This window comes from Lissotriton vulgaris, chromosome 7 (assembly GCF_964263255.1).
Source record: "Lissotriton vulgaris chromosome 7, aLisVul1.2, whole genome shotgun sequence".
NCBI classification, from domain to species: Eukaryota; Metazoa; Chordata; class Amphibia; order Caudata; family Salamandridae; genus Lissotriton; species Lissotriton vulgaris.
The window spans coordinates 298,614,880-298,635,088 of NC_141695.1; positions in this window are offsets into that span (position 1 = coordinate 298,614,880).

Sequence of the window (20,209 nt, forward strand, 5' to 3'; positions counted from 1 at the left end):
CGGCCTCAGATGCATTCTGTACGTCCTGTCAAAATTTCCAGGTCAGTGGGTAGTCAGGAAAAAAGTTCTAGGAGTCCCTGAGCCCACCACCTTTGAGAGGGTTTGCCATCCCTCGGAGGTTGATGACTACACCTGCAGTGGCCAGGGCCCTGATGGGGTGTTTTACCCATGTGGGTCCCCAAAGAAGTAGTGTTTGATGGAGACACTAACTTTATGTCAGCATATGTGAAGTCCATGTAGGATGAGTGTGGAGTAATGTATAAGTGTGCCACACCCTATCAGCCCCAAACCAACGGTCTTGTGGAGCGATTCAACAAGACCCTGAAGTGTATGATAATGGGCCTAACTGTAGCCCATGAGGTGAAGTGTGATGTCCTCCTGCCATGTCTTATATTTGCCTACAGAGAGGTACCATAGAAGGAGGTTGGGTTTTGCCCCTTTGAGCTCCTCTATGATCACCCTGTTAGGATACGTCTAAGCCTGGTGAGAGAGGGTTGGGAGCAAGCTCCCAGGATGTGGTCAGCTACATGCTGGCCCTCCACAACCAGATGCACCACTCCTGGAAGATGGCAAAAAGCATCCATGAAGCCAGTCAGGAAGTTATCAAGCTCTGGTATTGCCAGAATGCTACTCGGGTAGGGTTCCTACTTGACCAGAAGTGTGAGTAATGCAGCCTGTGGAGCCCAGAGCTCTCCAGGACTGCTGGACAGGCCTCTATGAGGTAAAGACTGGAGGGTGGAGTCCAACTACTTGGTGTATGTCAAGACCCCTCAAAATCCATTAAGCGTGCTCCATGTGAACCTCCTCAAACCCCACTTGCTCCTGGTGACAGATGAAGGAGTGGAGGAGAGCGAGACTCTCCATGACCTCTTGTCTGCCCATGAGCACGATGGGTAAACGGAGTGTGTCAAACTCTCCCCTACCTTACCCTGGAGAAGCAGAGTAACTGTCACCATTTGCTGGGACAGTTTGTCTCTATGTTTTCCCTTACCCCATCAATCACACACGTGTGCATCCACGACATAGATACTGGAGATAGTCCACCTGTTAAAAATAATATTTACAGGTTGTCAGACAAGGTGAGGGCCAGTATAAAGGGGGAGTCCTCTAATATGCTGGCTTTAGGGGTCATTGAGCCCACCAACAGTGTCTGGTCCAGTCCCATGGGGCTGGTACCCAAGACTGCCACACTGGGTGCCACTGCAGAACATAGGTTCTGTTTGGGCAGCTGCAGTGGCCTCAATTCCATCACGAAGACTTATGCACATCCTATCCCCCAAGCGGATGAGCTCATTGACAGGCTGGGTGCTGCTAAGTACCTTTAAGCTTCAACCTTACATCAGGGTGCTTGCAGAGTGCTCTGACTGCTAGGGCCAAAGAAAAGACTGGCCACATTTTCAACCCCAGAGGCTCACATCCAGTATAGGGTGATGCTCATTGGCTTAAAGAATGTCCCTGCCAATGTTCAAAGGTTGGTCAACCGGGTCCTATGTGGGAAGGAGGCATTCTGTACGGCCTACCTGGAAAATCTGTTGAGATTGTCCATATGCCTAAAGGGAATGGACTTTACGGTAGAACACTTTCCAGAGTCAGACCACACAAATGCTGATGGTCTATCCAGGCTCTTCTGCCTTAGTGATGAGAATTCCCAAGGGGTTGGGTAGTTCTCCCCAATTATTTCAGCTTGGGGGACACATGTTAGACCTGTCAGCCTTAGGGTTGCCTTCCCCCATTAGATTTGCCTTCCTTCTCCATTTTTGCTGATCTCATTTTTGCTGGCAGAGGACTCTGCACACTTCACCACTGCTAACAAGTGCTAAAGTGCTTGTGCCCTCTTCTTAAAACATGGCAACATTGGCTTATCCACAATGGGCATGTTTAATTTACTTATAAGATCCAAATAAAGTGGTACTCCATATGCCCAGGGCCTGTAAATGAAATACTACTTGTGGGCCTGCAGCACTGATTGTGTCACCCACTTGATTAGCCCTGAAAACATATTTCAGGCCTGCTCTTGCAGCCTGTGTGTGTGCGCAGCTTACAGTGCCATTTTGACCTGTCAAAGTACACCTTTGTGTGGGACTTGTAAATGTAAATGTGTGGGACTTGTAAAGCACACAGCTAAGTGCGTCCAGTAAGCGTCCCGGCGCTGAAGACAGCTGGGGAACCCGTCCTGGCTTTCCCTTCTGGGTATCTCCAAGGTGAAACCAGGAATCCCCGGCGTCTGTGGGGGAGCGGTTGTAGAGATGAGGCAAGCTTAATGCCCAGAGTTGCAGAGTGTGGTCCCTGGTAGGCACTGAGGCGAGAATTATCGAGTCCGCTGAACCTGGTCCACGACCCTGACGCGTTGGGAATTGAACTCTGGTCCCGGGCCGTTCTCTGCTCCGGGGTCTGCTGCCTCTAACCAGTGAGCCACACCACTCCACCTTTTGCCAAGCACAAACCTTCCTATGTAAACATATCTGTGATCCCTTGGGTTATGCCACGGACAGCCCAGATGGCAGGGTGCAGTGTGTTCAAAATGTATGATATGCTTTTATGTTTTACATGGCCTGATGGTGAAACATTCCTAAATTCGTTTTTTCACTACTGCAGGGACTACCTGTCCCATAGGATAACATTGGAGACACTGAATACATGTTATAATTGTAATTTCAAATGGGCATAGGTAACCAGAACATGTTTGGTGTCTTTGAAATCCCAATTTAAAATACTAATTTATGGTAAAATTGGTTTTAAATTGCAGTTTTGAAAATGCAAATTTTAGAAAGTTGCCATTTTCCTGCCTAAGTCATTTGGTGCCAATAGACTGGCCCTGGATACATGACTGGGTGTAGCTGTCAGTTGGGCTTAGTGTAGCCCTAGACAGCCACACATAATACGGAGCTTAGGTGTGCCTGAATAGGCCATCACTGGCAGGATAGGAAGGAGGAGCTGGGCTCAGCCTCACCTAGAGCTGAATTGGCTGTTTCCTTCCTCCACACAAAGTGCGGCACATCCCCTGTAGTTAATCTAGAACCAAGACTGGGAAGGCAGAACGTCTGGGGACTTTAAAGCAAAACATCTAGAAACTTCTTCCCCCCCTTCAAAGATACAACTGAGATACATACTGGACCTCAGGCACCACCATTAGCGCCATGAAGCCTACGGGTGTCCGCGCGCTCTATGTTATGTTATGTTATGTTATGAGAATTTGTATAGCGCGCGGCTGCCCCAGCCAAGGGGCGTCCCGGCGCTGCGAGCTGACCAGAGTGCAGAATGAAGGTGCACAAAGAAAACGGATTATTGGAAAAGATGGGTTTTGATGGCTTTTCTATAAGTTGTTATTAACATAACCATTTTAGGACCTGTCTGGGCCTGTGGATACTCTTCCAGGAAGAAGGACTGCTGTGCTGTGGACAGCCACTCTGCTGAACTGCACTCTGCTGGACTAATGCCTTGCTATGTTGCTGCGTTGCTGTGCTTACCTGCTTCTTGCTGCCCTCCTGCCTGGGTGAGAAGGACTGAACCTACTCCTCTTGAACCCAGACACCCAGAGTGACTCCAAGGGCTAGTTGATTGGCCTCCTGGCTTGAGTCTCAGAAACAGAAGGCTCCAGCAACTTGCACCTGGACCCCACCATCTGTGGGTCTACCCGGCAAAGTGGTGCCACTGCAGTCCTAGTCCTAAAGCATCTCCTCTGCTGTGTGGCGCAACATGAAACCTGAAAGGGTGTGTGAGGGCATTAAAACCAAGATATAAATTCCCAACTCTAAATCTCTTGTGGGGTTCAGTTGGCTCCGGTTTCCCTGACTCTCAAACCCTCACTTTTGAGGAACAACATAATCTTTCTTTTGAATTTTGACTTTCGGTCTATTATGCTGGACCTCCCACTCTCATGAGAGATTAAAAAGCCCCCTTGTCCTTTACTTTGTATACGCATACAAATACTTTACACATTTCCTCTGAGTTAAGCCTGGCTGCTCTGTTCCAAGATACCTGAGGCTTACCCTTAGAAGAATGGTAGTCGCTGCTTGAGAAGGGTTTTACCTCCCTCACTCAGTTTCTCTAAACTGTCAACCAACTACCCAATTTCTTACAGCTGGGGACTGCTGTTGTGATATATTTTATCATACTTGTATTTTGTCTTTCTCCTAATTATTGATTTGCAATGATTTTGATTGATCGTGCACAGAAACAATGTAAAATCAAAATTAAAAAATCTAAACAAAGATTGCTTGGTGCCAGCTCCTGCTTTTAAAGTCAGTGTTAGAAATTGGGCTATTGGTTTACTGGGGTGTGAGCCCTGGTCAAGCAGCAACAACAATCATAGTCAGGGAAAGGCACAAGCAAACCCCAAACTAACCTGTGCTCAATCCCCTTATAGCTTGGAACAGAGCAGTCAGGCTTAACTTAGAGGCAATACGTAAAGTATTTGTGCAACACTTCAAACAGTAATACAGTGAAAAGACTATACAATAAAATCCTACACCAGTTAGAACAGTATAGCTTAATTTAATAAATAAAACAAGACCAAAACTACAAACATCCAAACATTAGAACTGGAGTTATGAATAAACTGAAATATACAGATAAGTCAAAAGTTCAGGCAAACCAAGAATCACGCACACAGGCACTTATACACCCACCGATTCACCAATACAACTTGGTATATATATTTAACACTCAAACTTTTTAAAAACATTCACAGTCGCTGGATGACGTCATCAGTGATGTCATTTGAGGTGTCATCAGTGATGTTTATTTATTTATTTATTTATTTATTTATGTTGTGTTTTATAGAGCGCGAACCAGACCCGTGAGGGTATCAGAGCGTTTTACAGTAGAATCAGGGGAATATATAACAAGGGGGAAGGAACAAATAGAAACAGTATATGGTAAAAAATAAAACAATCATAATAATCGACTACTGTACTGGATAGGAGCAAAACGATGCGATAAACTAGAAAAGCAGTCTCATAACCCAGAGGGGTAGTTCGAAGTGCAGGGTGGGTAAAAAAAAGAAGGCAGCCACAGTAAAGTGCAATGATGATAGGTAACGTCAGGTTGACGGGGTGATTGTAGTGTGAGCTTTAGGAGAGGAATTTGCCCATTAGGAAAGATTTGGTCTCTGTTTTGAAGTGGGCTACAGACGGTATCCTTCTAATGGAGGGTGGGAATGAGTTCCATATTCTTGGAGCGCTCCCAGAGAAAGCCTGAATGTATGTTCTTTTTTTCTTGAAGCGCGCGGGTTGGAGCAATGAGTGATGTCACTGACCATGTCACGAGTGATATAATATGTGAGGTCATAAGCAGTGCATTGCAGAGGGTGAGTTGTAGTTAGCTCAGCTACCTATAACTGCTGAATTTCTCTGGTTTTGTACGAGTAAAATGCCAGCCTAACTATAATGTCTCTGTAACCTTTGTTTTTCTTCAGTGAATTCAAAAGGTTTTTTAAATTCCATTTCCTAACTATAACGTACATGTAACCTTTTGTTTCTTCAGTGAATCCGAAAGTTTATTAAAATTCCATTTCCTAACTATAAAGTCCCTGTTACCTTTGTTTTTTTCAGTGAATTTCTATGGGATTTTAAACATTCTATTTTATTAGCCACCACCACATACAAAGGTTATAACTGTAAAATGGATTATAACCAACACACTAAACACATTGCTATCTAAAAGACTATAAAAGCATGTATAACCACCTTAATATCTCTATAACATAGTGTATAACTCTTTCAGTGGAACCAGGGACAGCATATATCACTGTAAAAGTAAGGGCCAGGTGTACGACCCTTCCATTTTGCGACTCTCAAATTGTGTAGTTTTGTGACTCACAATTTGCGACTCACAAAATGGAATTTACAACAGTATCTCAGACACTGTTTGCAAATTCTGAATGGGGTTGTAAAAGACCTGCCTCAGTAATATTCATATGGCAGGTCGCAGTTTGCGAACCCATTGGGAATAACCATCACTCACAGGGATGGTGGCCTGCTGGGGTTAGTAGACCACCATGTCTGTGACTGCTTTTTAAATAAAGCAGTTTGTTTTTTAAATGCAGCCTGTTTTCCTTAAATTAAAACAGGATGCATTTACAAAAGGAAAATTAAAGTTTCTCTGTCATTTTTTAAGAGAAGGCAGTGGTCCGTGGGCCCACTGCCAACTCTGTTTTTTTTTTCACTACCAGTCACAAAGGGACCTGTTCCCAATTGCGAGTGGCTTACCACCTTTTTGCAATGGGTGGTAAACTGCAAGTGTTTTACAACCACAATTGGGGTTGCGAAACAATTGTACATTGAAGTGCAACTCACTATTAGGAAGGGACACTTCCGAATAGCGAGTCGCAAACCCTATTTTGCAAGTTGGTAATAGGTTACCGACTCGCAAAGTGGGTTTGGACATAGGGGAGACCTATTTAGCAGTCACAAACGGGCCGATATCCAGTTTGTGACTGCAAAAAACGGTCGTACATCTGACCCAATGTCTCTCAATCACTGTATTTCAGTGGACCTGTGAGATGGTGCATCAGACTATCAATAGTTTCGTAATGAAATGCATGACTGTCTCAGTGCATCTATGAGAGGGTGCATCAGTGTCTCAATGGGTCTGTGATTTACTACATGAGTATCTCAGTCAATATGTGAGTAGGTGCATGAGTGCTTAGTGCATTTGTAAGTAAATAAATAACTGACTGAATCTGTCAGTGGACACATGAGTGTCTAAGTGCATGTCTTAGAGGGTGAGTGTGTGGGTGCATGAATGACTGAGTGGGTCTGGAACTGAGAGCATGAGTCTCAGTGGGTCTATGACTGGGAGAGTGAGTGCATGAATGGTTCTGTGAGTGGGTGTGTGGGTCTCTGAGTGCAACTGTGAGTGGGTGTGTGAGTCGCTGAATGTATGAGTGACTAGGTACATAAGTCTACGAGCGGATCTGTGAGTGGGTGTGGGAGTGACTGTATGGGTGTGGGAGTATCTGAGTGGGTCTGTGAGTGGGTGTATGAGTGTCTCAGTGGATATGTGGGTGGGTGGATGAGTGTCTCAATGGGTCTGTGTGTGAGAGCATACGTTTCTGAGTGGGTGAGTAAATGGGTTCATGCACGTGTCTGAGTGGGTCTGTGACTGGTAGGACAAATGTCTGGGTGGGTCTCTGAGTGGATGCATGAGTCTTGGAGTGTGTGTACCTCTGAGTGAGCCTGTGAGTGGGTGTGTGAGAACCAGAGTCTACGAGTGAGTGATTGAGTGCATAACTCTCTGACACGATCTGTGACTGAGTGTGTGAGTGACTGTATGGGTATGTGAGTGGGTGTATGAGTATCTGAGTGGCTCTGTGAGTAAGTGTATGAGTGTCTCACTAGGTCAGCAGTGGGTGTGTGAGTGTCTCTGTGGGTACGTGAGTATATACTGAGTGTCTTAATAGGTCTGTAAGTGGTTGTGTAAATCTTTGACTGGTTCTGGACTTGGGTGTGTGACTCTCTGAGTGTGTCTAAAAAATATGTGCATGAGTAACTGAATGGTTCTGTGAGTGGGTGCATGAGTGCCCAGGGGTGTCTGTGATTTGGTGTAAGAGTATCAGTGTGGGTATAAACCTGTGCACATAAGTCTTTGAGTGGGATTCTAAGTAGGTGCGTAACTCTCTGAGTGGGTCTGTACATGGATGCGTCACTCTCCGAGTGAGTCTGTAAGTAGATGCATAAGTACCTGAATGAGTATTTTGCTGGGCTTATGAATATCTGACTGGGTATGTAACTGAATATGTGAGTGTGTGAGTGGGTATGTGAATGGGTGTATAAGTGTCTGAGTTTGTGAGTGTGTACATGAGTCTGTGACTGTGACCAGCAAGGGTGTGTATATAGATACTTTTTGTTTTATATTTCCACCAATATTCGCGAAGACGTCACAATACCTGTGACATCCCCGCAACGGTACACGGGTCCGCAGTTGCGGTTTCAACACAAATATGGCGTGAAATTTAAAAAAATCTATTTGGGGCAAATAACTTGTGTCACTAATACCCACATTTCTCAAACATCTTAGCTTTGACACAAATGTTTAGCCTGCACATGTAACATATGAGGCCATAAGCAGTGCATTGCAGGGGCATGAGTTATAGTTAACTCAGGTAACTATAACTGTTGAATTTCAATGGTTTTGTAGGACTGAAACCTGAGCCTAACTATAACGCCTCTGTAACCTTTTTTTTCCAGTGAATTTTTAAGTCTTTTTTAAATTCCCTTTCCTAACTGTAATGTCTCATAAATCATCGTTTTTTTCAGGGAATTTCTACATTTTGAAAACTTTTTAATCCTATTACTCGTCATCTTTGAGAGTGGGTGTGTGAGTGGCTGTGTGGGTCTGTGAGTGCCTGTGTGAGTGTGTGAGTAGGTGTGTGAGTGGGTGTTGAGTACCTGTGTAAGAGGGTGTGTGAGTACCCATGTGTATCTGTGAGTCGGTCTATGGGTGCCTGTGTGAGTCTGTGAGTGGGTCTGTGAGTCCCTGTGTGAGTGACTGAGTGGGTGTGTGAGTGCCTGGGTGGGTCTGTGAATGGATCTGTGTGAGTGTCAGAGTGGGTGTGTGAGTAGGTCTGTGAGTTCCTGTGAATGTCTGTGAGTGTATATGAGAGTGATGCTATGCATTGTGGGCATTTGCATAATTAGGGTATCTAAAAGGGAGAAACATGAACTCTGTCTTCACTAGGGGCTGATCACGATGGCAGGCGGACTCGTAGCGGGATCGGGACCTCCCGCCTGTAATGCGTCTGTACTGCACCCCTGATTATGATGTGACTGCCACAGCGGCGGTCGCATCTGGCAATTTAACATTGTGGTGGGTGCTGCTGGTTGCAGCACCAACCACAATGGTAAAGGCCATGTGGTGCATTTCCCTGCACAACGTGGCAGGCACTGCGTGGTGCCTGCCACCTTTTGCATGGAAATATAGGGGGGTACCCCCCAGTGCACAACTGCCCCCCCATCACAGAGGGGGCCTTTAACGGACCCCCCAAAGCCAGCATCCACCAGCCTTTCCATGGCAGTTCCACCTCCATGGAAAGGCTGGCTGATGCCAACATTGTGATCGGGCGGACAGTGCCTTCGAGGCATCACCCCTATATGCCTTATCCGCTCGCCAGGCAATCAATACTGTGGCAGAATTGTGGCGGGCGCTCTTTGTGAAATCAATCACTAAAATAATGATGAACTCTTTAATTTGTATTTATACATACATTTATCTCAAGTATTGCAATCTCAAGTGTTTCAATCTCACATATAAGTCTAGCAATTACATCATTGTGACTGTAGATGTCATACAACAATATACATATCTCTGTTCATCAGAGATCGCCATGAAAAATGCCCCCCCTAGAGGGCATTTATATTAATTATATTAATTTCCATAAAAAACAGAAATACATCTATACCTTTTTTTTCTAGGACATTTCCCCTGAAGAAGGGAAAACTATTTCCCCAAATGCATTGGGCTTCGGATTTCCTGAAACTATCAGTTATATGATATTTAATGACATACAATGTTCATGGATATTTGATCTTATTGTAAATAGGAGTTATTCATTGTTAAAAAGAATTTTTTATGGCGATCTCTGATGAACAGAGATATGTATATTATTGTATGACATCTACAGTCACAATGATGTAATTGCTAGACTTATATGTGAGATTGAAACACTTGAGATTGCAATACTTGAGATAAATGTATGTATAAATGCAAATGAAAGAGCTCATCATTATTTAAGTGATTGATATTACAGTGGAATATAGTTTTCCAAGGAACAGTGCACACTGCTCGCAGGCCAGTGTCTGCATCCCTTTTCAGCATTCACATTGTGCAGCCAACACAAAATAGTAGTGTATCACTCACTACAGAATAGTGTTTACTACAGATAACCTAGCATATTAAGAAAACCAGTGGAGAGTGCACCTCACTTCTATCTCTTTTTTGGGCGCTCTTTATGCCCACCTCGCTTGTGGCACGATTCCCCCCACCATCCTAATGTGGCGGGGGAACTGAGAGCCAGATAGCGGAGGGGCCGACACTGCCAGCCCGGCGGTGGCAGTCTCTCCGCCATCGTAATGAGCCCCCAGCAGACCACAAGAAAGAAACGACTCATTACAGTCACAACATCCAGATTGTGCTCCAAAAGATCAACTATGAATTCACCTCCATTAAGGATTTCATATTGTTTTCACCGTGAAATACAAGAGGAAACACACTGACTTTGCCTTCGCCAAGCCAAAGAAGTGAGGATCATGTGTGCTTTACTGAATAGGAGCTTCAACTAGAGCGCCTGCTATGTTTTTATTTGTAAGTGCTCCTCGTTAAGGGTTAATTTGTGTGATTACAGCACCAGGGCCAGAATCAAACCTCATTTTTTCCAATAAGAGTCCCCAGTTTTGCTGAAAACGTCTGCCCAACTGGAGTACTTCATTTGGTTAATTAGTAAGTGCTACCTCATTGGGTAAAGTATTTGGGCATATTCTACACTACAACTGCTTAAAGCACCACAAGGTATGCATGTAATTTCAGCATTGCGATTGTTCCTTGGGCTTTTTCATCCAAAAATCTGTGATAACATGAATCCGTCAAAAGAAGATGACAAAACTACAAGTAGGTACTACCCCTTAAATAAATTATGTAAATGCTACTTTGTTTGGTGGAGATGTACTCCTCTGCCTCAATAGCGAGTCACCAAAATCGACGTGGAACGCAGTTGAGGGCCTTTTGTTAAACTATTCATCAACGCGGGAAAAAGCGGGACGACCTTTGCATGCTACTAGGGAAAATGGAGTTTGGCAAAACGGGTGCAGCTTGCAGAGGAGTTTGGGCATTTGCATACTCAGGGTAGGTCAAAAAGGAGAATCATGGCCTCTGCGCTCCAATAGATCAATGATGCTTCAGATTATTTTTCAGTGGGGAGTACAAGAGGGAAAACATGTGCTTCGCCTTTCCCAAGCCCAAGAAGTTAGGATTCTTTTTTTTTTAAACAAGACGATTTCGGCCCTGGGGACCCCATCCCCTGGTCAATATCTAATGGGGAAGAGGCCCATGTGGCCCCCCTCCTAAGCATATTATGGCACCAGGGGCACCATTCCAAGGGCCTGACCAATTATTGGAAGGGAAGGGGGCCCACACAGCAGTGGTGGTCCCCCAGGGCAATATAATGCCCAGGAGGGGAGGCTGTGTGGCCCTCTTTCATTTTGACCATGCCCCGCGAAGGTGGTGGTTTCTGAGGTCAAATATGGCAGAAAAGGGGGGACAGGCAGCTCCCTCTCTTTTTGACCACTCTTTTGTGTCCCGATTTAGCAGTCCCTGGGGCAAGTTAAAAATAGGAGGAGAGTCTGTGTGGCTCCGAGGTGTGAGTGGTCTCTGGGGCTTCTAAAGGCCTGTGTAGGGGGCCATGTGACCCCTCTTGTCATAATAATAAACCCCAGGGAAGTGGTGGTCCCCAGGGTTAAACTCCCCTTGAGGAAAGGCGCTGCATGCACCCCCCACCCCCCCGTTTGAAAAACAAAACACTCAGTATGCCCCTGGGAGCTTCCCCTCCCCCACTAAAAAAAGCAGGAGTGTGAGCCTGCGCTTATTTATTTATTTTTTTGCTAGATTCATGGAACCAGCTGAGATTCTTGCTGATAAATCAACAAAATAATGTTTTTTTTCCCTGGCAGAGTACCAGTGGGACACCATGACTAGAGCTAGGGAGTCAGAGTATTCCTACCCTGCACCCCTTTTTTAATGTTTTTCTTTAGGGGCTCACCTAAGGGTGAGTCCCAACATGGCTGCCAACACTTCCTGGTTGAAGTGTTGGCAGCCAATCAGATATTAGCATGGGGACTGTCGGATCCCTGGAGGATACGCATCATTAGCTATACAAATTTGTTTTTAATGTATTATCGCAAAAACTATTGAACGGATTTACACCAAATGAAAAAAATGGCCTTTCTGGACCATCTGCTACTGTTTTGCCAAATTTTTTGTTATTCTGGCCAGCGGTTTGGGCTGTGTCGTGATCAAACTCCCTATTGGAATTAACATGGGAAACACACTTCTTTTTTTTTCTCCCCCTTTTTCTCACCGCCCCCCCCTAATGGATCGCCCTGAAACTTTCCATGCTCAACTAGAATCATTGTTGTGCTTTTTGGGATACATTTCGTAAAGATTTGTCAAATGGCACCAAAGTTATAGGCAAATCAAAAAATGCTTTTACTACCCTCCCACTCACCAACTCCGACACTGTCATACCCAATCACAGACCCACTAAGACACTCACACCCACTCACAGACCCACACAGCCACTCACACACCCACTCACAGACCCACTCAGAAACTCTCACACCCACTCACAGACACACACAGACACTCACACACCCATTCACAGACCCACTCAGACACTCTTACACCCATCCACAGACCCACTCAGACACTGTCACACCCACTCACATAGCCTCTCAGATGACACTGTTACACCCATTGGCAGACTGATTTAGGCCATTTGATACCCACTCACAAATCCACTCACATACTCTTACACCCACTCACCAACCCATTCAGACACTCATGCACCCACTCATAGACCCACACAGCCATTCACACCCCATCATACAGCCTCTTATGCACCCACTCACCCACTCACCAACTCACAATTCCACTCACACACTCTCAAAACTACTCACACACCCACTCATACACCCATACAGACACTCACTCACCCACTCACAGACCCATACAGACACTCACATATCCACTCACCAACCAATACAGACACTCACTCGCCCACAGAACTACTCACACACCCATACAACCACTCACACCGCCACTCACAGAGCCATACAGCTATTCACACACCCACTCACTGACCTATACAGCCCCTCACACACCCACTTTCAAAGGTTACAGGTTACTGTCATAGCTAGGAAATGTAGAAATCACTGAAACAAAACAAAAGTTACGGTGACGTTATAGTTAGGAAATATAATTTTTTTAAACATAGAAGTTTACAGGAAAAAAAACAAAGGTTACAGGGATGTTATAGTTAGGCTCAGATAGAAATGAGCTAACTATAACGTACACCCCCGCAATTTACTGCTTATTACCTCACATATTACATCACTTATGACATGGTTAACAGAATCACTGATGACATCTCACAGCCACTCAGATGACATATGTTAGAAATAGTATAACTCACTAGTAGTACAGAAAGAATAGCAACCTATCTTATCCAGTAGCTTAGTATCTATCTTTAAGTCTCAGAAACCTTTACACTTACACTCAATGGATGATGTCATCTATGATGTCATTTGAGATGTCATCAATTATGTCATCAGTGGTCACTGACCATGTCATGAGTGATGTAAAATGTTCGGTAATAAGTAGTGCTTATTTATGTATATAGATAAAAACATATACACACAGATATATATGTATGCGTCTCTATATAAACGTATATCTATATGTACATATTTGTGTGTGACCATAGATAGATAGATAGATAGATAGATAGATAGATAGATAGATAGATAGATAGATAGATAGATAGATAGATAGATAGATAGATAGATGGATAGATAGATAGATAGATAACGCATTATACTTACCTGCAAAATGTGTACATTTTCTTTGCAAAGGCATGATTGGTAAAGGCATATGCATGGTAAAATTTTGCGCGGTAAAGGGATGCATGATAAAGGCATATGCCTTGTAATGGACATGTTGTAAAGGCTTGCACAATAATGGTATGCTTGGTTCCATCATGCATTTGATAAGGAGGCGAGCAGACTAGCCCTTTAGCCACTCTGGGGTACTGGGTACAAGATAGGTTGCAGATCCAGTTCTTCTTCCCAAGGCGAGAGGGCAGCAGGCAGCAGGTCAGCACAGCATCAGAGTGACAGTCCTTTGAGAAGCACAGCAGCCCTTCTTCCTGGCAGAGTATCCACATGTTCAGAAGAGGTGGGTTTTGAGATCCTTCTTTTATACACAATTGTGCCTTTGAAGTTGGCAGAAACTTTGAAGTGCACAGATGCCCTGCCTTCCTGAACCGGGCAGTCCTTTGTATGGAAACAGTACAAAGCCTACTCAGGTGTAATTGAGTCTGGCCCAGCTCCGCCTTCCCATCCTTCCAGTGATGGTCCACCTAGTAGCACCTAAGCTCCCATTGTGTGTGACTGTCTTGGAGAAATACACAAAGCCCAACTGCCAAACACAGTCAGTCATGTGACCACAGACAAGCTCCAGGCACCTAATAGCTGAGGCAAGAAAATGGCAACCTTCTAAAAGTGTCATTTTTAGAATTGTAATTTAAAATCCAGTTTTTCCATAAGTTAAGATTTAAATAGGATTCCACAAACACCAAACAAGTATCTCTTCTCATTTGGAAATCACACTTACAAAATGTAATAGGGTAACTCAAATGTTATCCTCTGGGAAAAAAAGGCCTTGCAGTAGTGAAAAATGAATTTGAGAGTATTTTACTACCAGGACCTTTATAACTTAAAAGTACATATCTAATTGTTTAGATGCACTGCACCGTGCCCTGTGGGATGTCTAGGGCCTACCTTAGGGGTGACTTATATGTATTAAAAAGGAAGGTTTGGGCCTGGAAAGGGGGTTATTTTGGCAGGTCGACATGGCAGGTTAAAACTGCACACCCATGCTCTGCAAAGGCAGACCTTAGATATGTTTGAAGGGCTATTTAAGCTGACAGCACAATCTGTGCTGCACGCCTACCAGTAGCATTTAATTTACAGACCCTGGGCACATGTAGTGCACTTTACTAGGGACTCATAAGTAAATCAAATATGCCAATGGGATACAAGCCAATGTTATAAAGTTTTAGGGAAGAGCACAATCCCTTTAGCCCTGGTTAACAGTGGTAAAGGGTGCAGAGTCCTAAGGCCAGCAAAACAAAGCCAGCAGAAAGAGGAGATCCGAAGGCAGAGCAATAGGGGGAGCAAGGTCTAACAGGAAGGCAATGCACTTCTTCCACAAATCAATTTCATAACTGCTATTCAAGCCCTTATACTCACGCATCTGGATGGTGGCAATTCCCTGCTCTATGGCCCACCAGACTCTACACTGGCATCACTTAGGAGCATCGTACATGCCACAGCAAATTTCATGCAGGGCCTGAAATCATCCTCCTACTGAAAGAACTACAATGGCTCTTCTTGTCGGCACGCACCATCTTCAAAACCAGCTTCATCATTTGCAAAGCAATCCCAACCGGCACCCCTGCTTATCTTGCAAGTCAGTGTTCTGTCTTTGGTGGTTCTTGGCACACAGGCAGGCAGTACATTAGGAGATTGCAGACTAAGAGGTGTAAAAAAGAAAAACAGGACAGCAGGCCTATTCCATCTATGCACCCAGGACCTGGAACATCATATCCATTGACACTGATTCAATTTAGTAAATGGTTGAAGATTTACCTCTTTGAAAAACACTGCTTCACAATGCATTAATATCCACAACCCAGCTTCTTCTCCTATTACCCATTGACTTTGTGCTCAACTTTGACAATGTACTAGGTTTGTCAATTGGCTAGGTTTGCACTATAGAAGTGCAATATACTTAGATGCACTGTAGGGGGCACCCTCTGGCCTTGTATGTTATCTAAGCAGGAGCTGGAAGTAAAGATATAAATCTACGAACTAGACAGGAAAACAGACTTCTTTTAGTTGTGAAAAAGTGGTGGGTAATGGAGGGTTACTTGTTTACTGGTACGATTGTTGCCTTGCGGCGACTGTACTTTGGAGCCACGACAGGCTCTCCAGTCATACGATGGCGACTCTCCGCTTCTCCGGGTATGTGGCGATTTCAGCTGCGGCGGCGACACGCTTCCTCTCGATGTGCCGCGCGTCCAGCTCCCAGCGACATGCAAATGCCTGGAGTCAGAATTCCCAGCAAGGAAATTCAGAGGGGAGCTGGAGATTAATTCTTTTGTCCCTGAGACTCCAGCAGGAGGCAAGCACAGTTAAAGCCCTTGGAGAATATTCTGTAAATGATGAAAGTCCTTAAAAGTTCCTTCTCCTTTCCTTGGCAAAGAAGCAACCACTGCAGGCCAACCGAGCAAAGAGCACACTGGCAGAGGGGCAGTAAAACTCCTGCAGCTTCCTTGGTTCTTTTCGTTGGCAAAAGGTTTCTTGTTCCAGAAGTGATCTAATTTCTTGGGATCTGGGTCCCAATATTTATACCCCAAAATCCTATGTTCTCTGAAGGCAGAGAGGCCTCTGCCTAGTACCTTCAAACCAGTTCCTGAGCACTTTGTTTACATGACTCTCTTCTTCCTTTCACTGTGCAGGGCAGATACATCAGCTGCCCCACAGGAGGTAGAGCCAGCACAGGGGAGGGAAGATACAGATCTGGAGCACTTTGTTGACATGATTCCTTCTCTCCTTTCACAGTGCAGGGCAGAGACATCAGACAAGCCACAGGAGGTGGAGCCAGCATTGAAGAGGGAAGGTAAGCCCTATCCTTCCCAGGTGCAACTCCTCCCGCCCATCCAGATGCAGATCTATCTATTTACCCCCGGGACGCCCCAGTCTGTCTCCTGGAATCCTCTAGCCCTGTCACTCACAAACCCAGACAAGGAATACACAACCTAGCAAAGGCAGGCCTTGACAGTTAGGCAAGAAAATACATACTTTCTAAAAGTGGTATTTTCAAACACAGAATATTAAAACCAACTTTGCTAAAAGATGTATTTTATCATTCTGAGTTCAGGCATACTAAATTCGAATTTCTACCATGTTCCCTGAGTGAGTTAGGATTATAGGAATGTAAAAATCTCACTGCCCATTCTAGCCTCTGGAGAACAGGTAGCCTTCAATAGTGAAAAATGAAAATGGCTGTAATTCACTATTAGGACATGCTACACACACCAGTGCATGTCCTACCTTATACTTACAATGCACCCTGCCCTTGGGCTTACCATAGGGGTGTCTAACATGAAGCAAAGGGAAGGTTTAGGGACTGGCAAGTGGGTGCCCTTGGCCAAGTCGACATGGCAGTGCTAGGCTGCACACAGGCCTTGCAATGGCAGGTCTTAGACACACTTTACAAGCTGCTTCTGTGTGTGGCTCAACCAGTGCTGAAAGCCCTACACCAGCATTTGATTTGCAATCCCTGTGAGCACATGGTGCACTCTACTAGGTGCTGATAGGTAAATCAAAGAACCCAACCATGGAATCACTAATAATACATCAATTTAACATAGGGAGCACTTGCACTGTGGCACTGATTAGCAATGCCACAGAGCCCAAAGCATAAAACCAGCAAAAACATATCAAAACAGAGGAGGCAATCCGTCAAAATGGAAAGGAGACTCACGCCAATGATGTCAGGTCTAACAAATATGTAAAAGCTATCACGGTCCAGAGCTTCGAGCATAGTTACTTAAATCTCCTAGGAATCAATATCTAGACCCCTGGACCTGTTGCTCTCTGTTGGAATTCATTCCTGTCCTTTCTCCCTGCACTGGCGTCGTTTTGGTGGACTAGTGCCAATGTAGGCGCCTTTGTAACATGGTGCAAGGGTGCGTCTGTTGCATGCAGGATTGTTTCGTGCAGGAAGTGGTACCTTCCTGCACAAAATCAATCCTAAGTGGCGTTTTCCTCTTTCTAAGTGTCCTACAAAAGGCAGCACACATAGAAAGAGGAACAAATGAGAAGAAATAAACATATTTCTACTTGGTACGCCTCACCTTGAGAAGCTTACAGATTTGGCGCTTTCCTAGGTTTACTTGACTTTCTAAATATGGGGCAGCGTCAAATTCCATGAGTGTTGCATGAGAAAACCAACTGTGACACCCATGGAAAGCCTCCGGGGCTCAGAGTGAGGGGACGCAGTGATTTGTGCTGTGTCGCCTATCTCATGATTTATGAGGCTACTCAAAGAAGCGCAGGGTGGCTTTGCGTGGTTCATAAATTGAAATGAGAGCCCTGCGTCACACATGTACCACTTTACGTGGTGCAAAAGTGATACAGGGCTCTCATAACTAAGGACTCACCAAATTGAATGTAGGTAGGAATCGCAAATAATGTTTGCGATTCCTTAATATTCCTTAATTGCAAATCGAACATTGAGATTCACAATCAAGGAATACCATCCCATTCATTTCTATGGGCCCATAATTTGCGAGTAACCATGAGACACTCGCAAATTGCGGATGCATTTTTAAGGGTGCAAGGATTCCAAAAGGACACCCTGTTGCACCCCTGAAATGTACATGTGTGCACATGTGGCACATATACATGCCCTTGAGCCACATGGCACTCCCTAAAAAGCCAAAAAGTGCTTTTTGAAATGAAATTGTAAAATAACACCAACTAGAAGTTGGTGGTATTTTGCTATTCCTTAAGGCAAAATCGCAATTTGCGATGCTTACCAGCATAGCATTTAGGGAATCGCAAATTGTGATTCTCTATCATCCACATGCATCAAGCGATTTTGGAGTCGCAAACGGTGCGAATCGCAAAATTCGTCCGTTTGCGATTCCAAAATCACTTTTTTGGATGCATTAAACAATTTTTTAGAAATCGCAATTTTTTGTGATTTCTAAAAATGCAATTGCATTTAAGGAAATTTTCTTCTCCTTTCTCTTCCCTCTTCCTCCACCCATGTATATTCCATGCTCCATGTAAATATATATTTTTTATAGAATAAAAAATTACAGAAATAAAAAAAAAAATGCGAATTCGCAAATAGGGGGAGCAAATTAACACAGGGTTGATTCTCGTCTTAATTTGCGAAATCTTTCAAAAATGCTCAAAAAAGCATTTTTGAAAGTGTCATGTTACACACACACATGTCCTTTGGAAATGTGTGTGTGAAACTTGCACTTAAAAAAACATTTCGAGTGTTCAGGGAGGGATCCTTTGGACCCCCCTCAGCACCCTTGAAATGTATTAACAAATTGCGATTCGCAAAATGAAAATCGCAAAATGTTAATGCCTTCCCATTGATTCTATGGGCCTTTTGGCCCATAGGAATCAATGAGAAGGTTTTCCTTAATTGCGATTCGCAAAATGTGAATCGCAATTAAGGAAAATTAAGAAATCGCAAAAATATTTGCGAAATATTCATGCATTGCCGTTTGCGATTTCTAAATTGCGATTCCTTAATTTTCGCAATTTAGGAATCGCAAACGGGTCCAATGATGCATGTGGCCGTAAATGCTTGTGCAAAATAAAGATTCGCAAATTTTGTGATTCCTTATTTTGCGTGCGGGTATTTGCCTACCTATATTGCTCACAGCCAAATTGCTATGGCAAACACTGACATTCTGCGAATGTCAGTGTTTGCGATCGCAATTTGTCTTCCTACATCTGGCCCTAAGCTCCCTTCATTGTTAGCCTTCTGACTCTCAACTTTGTGTGTGAGTATTGTGAAAGGTGTCGCTTTTGCTGGCACAAATACAAGAACAGGAGTTGGGCCGAATGCTCGGGTTGTGTCTCCTACAGCCTTCCTTTAACAGTAGGGGCATCATGTCTGCCCCGAGTCCTGCTATGACGTTTCCTTCCTAGCTGTCAGATGTTGTCAGAATCCAAAGCCCTTCGAGCTCCGCCCGTGTGATTTAAAATGATTTACGGCCTTTCACACGAAGGGCAGAGCGGCCTCACAATGGGTCTGAGTGTTATTTATTGCCTGTTCAGTCAGTTCCATCACGTGCAGCGCGGGGGAGGCCGCGGCGAAGAGAAACGTCTCTCTCCTCGGCAGACAGGGTGAACTCAAGCGTCCCGGCCCTTTCCCGCCGCCGCTGTCCCCGGAGTCCCGAGGGAGCGCGGCCGCATGATTCGGCACAAAGCTACCCTTGTGAGTGAGATCTGACCCCAGTCAAGAGTTGGTCAGGGAAACGGAATGTCTTCTTTACCGCGACTCGGCCATAGCTACACAGGCTGCTCATTGTACAACAGGCCAATACTGATTTACGGAACGATAAAAAAATATGGTTTTAATGATAGGATATCCGTACAAGGACACGGCTCTGCCATGTTGTGTAGGTACCCAAGTCACAGCAAGGAGCATTGGCAAAACCACTTTCTGTTTCCGTGGCCTTTGTAAAGAAAAATTATTTTGACAGGTGCAAGCATCACTCAGGCATGAGATGCAGGTACCATATGAATATCTTTCTTGCAAAGTTCTACTCCGCAAACAATAGGCGACGCATTAGCATTAGAAGCACACACTTCCATCTCTCGCAGGAGAGTTACATCCTGCC